The sequence below is a fragment of the Sorex fumeus genome, unplaced genomic scaffold (genome assembly GCF_029834395.1).
Source record: "Sorex fumeus unplaced genomic scaffold, SorFum_2.1 ptg000058l, whole genome shotgun sequence".
Lineage (NCBI taxonomy): Eukaryota > Metazoa > Chordata > Mammalia > Eulipotyphla > Soricidae > Sorex > Sorex fumeus.
Genome location: NW_026606115.1, coordinates 27181142 through 27182902, shown reverse-complemented (window position 1 = coordinate 27182902; position 1761 = coordinate 27181142). Strand labels below are relative to the sequence as shown.

Here is a 1761-nt window from a genome sequence, read left to right as displayed (position 1 = left end):
TTTTGACTACTTTTATTTTCTTTTTATTTTATTGTTTTGCTTTTGGGTCTCACTCAGAAATGCTCAGGAATTACACATGGCTCTGCACACCAGAATTATTCCCAGTGGTGCTCAGGGGACCATATGAGATGCCAGGGATCAAACTTTGGTTGGCCGTGTGCAAGGCAAACACCCTACTCATTGTACTATTACTTAGGCCCCCTGGTATAGTAGATTCAATAAAGTATTTCTAAAATACTTACTATTGATAATGCTTTGTGTTATGTATACTACCCGAGGAAGCTATAAAAATATTTTCAAGAATATGTTTGCTTAAACAGAGAAGTTACTTTGGTATTTTATATATGCATTTATTGATAGTGTATCTATTACCTCTATATTGGAAAGACCTCAAGAGAGAAATATGAAGTTTTCTTGAGACAAATGAGTTTCTGGTGAGATACAGATTCTGTACTGCCTATTTCAAATTTTACTTGAAGAATTTAGGCTTAAAGGGAAACTGGAAATCTCCCAATTTTACTCACCTTTCTCCAAATGAACTCTGAAACAAAAATCTCTGCACCTAAAGTATCTCTGAAACAAAAGTTATCTCAGTCCTAAATTTTCCATCTTCAAATTTAATAGCTCAAACTACTACTCTTCAGAAAGAAAAGAAAAAATATGAGAACGTTTCTACCAGCTATGTTTGTCATCAAAAACTTGTACTATACTTACTTGGCAAGGCAGATACCACTGTCATTAAGGTAGTTTTCCCAATTGTTCAGCGTATCCATTGCACTCTAGATGTGCTGATCCCTGAGATTTCTCCAAATGTTGGAAACTTGACTGCATAATTTATGATAGTGGGGGAATGCATTCCTCTTCTCTGTCGAGGGAAAAAAATAAGTTTTTACTTATACTTTGCTATAAGATCCTGATATCTGATAGAAGAAGAGAAAAGCTATGTATGTCAAACTCTCTTGACCCCAGGCAAAAACCACTTTATAACTCCTAATAAGTGTAGTTTAACTAGTTCTAGTGGAAGTTTTCATTAACTTTACTTTTTGTGATGACACACATAGACTGTTCAAATTATTTCCATATTTTCACCATTTTACTAACGTTATTTTTGTGTAGTTTATAACATTTTAAGGGTGTGATTAAAGGGCCTCAATGATAGTGCAGTGGGTAGTGTGCTTGACTCTGCCTACCCATTTTTTGTCCTCAGTATCCCCTGAGCACAGCACTAGGACAAATCTTTGAGAATCGGGTGTGGCCCCAAATGAAAACAAAACAAAACAAAACAAAGCATATATAAAAGGTGTAATTGAAGTAGAATTGCTTTATTACATTACCTAAGCTATACGTGTACATCATTATAAATCAACAATATATATACTACATTAACTGTCTCAACTTTTACAATTAATGCTTTCCTCTGCAAAACATAAAATATTAAACATTTTCTCTCTTTTATGTAATAAAACCAGGTTTTAGTTCTTTATCATGAATTTCATAATTTGTTTTTTTAGTTAAATTTCTTTTCAAGATCCCAAGTAACTAACAATAATAAGTAAGAATGGTCAAATTATGAAGAGAATAACAGGCTATTACACAATCAGATTACTCTCACACTAGGTAATAACTAAGTATTAAGTAAAATACATGAGAGAGAACTTAATTATTCAACGAGTTAGAAGAAATTTTACCCTGGTTGGTTATTAAAGAATTCTAGGAGAGGGAAGAAGGAAGCTATAAATTGGGATTTGAAATGTGGGTAGA

General features: G+C 33.0%; 1 non-coding gene across 1 annotated transcript; it reads left to right on the top strand.

Annotated features, from left to right (window-relative positions):
• The first annotated feature begins 706 nt into the window (after positions 1–706).
• LOC130034325 (U1 spliceosomal RNA) lies at positions 707–863 on the top strand. Its single transcript, XR_008794095.1, has one exon. It is a non-coding gene; the product is annotated as a U1 spliceosomal RNA (small nuclear RNA).
• Positions 864–1761: the final 898 nt, after the last annotated feature.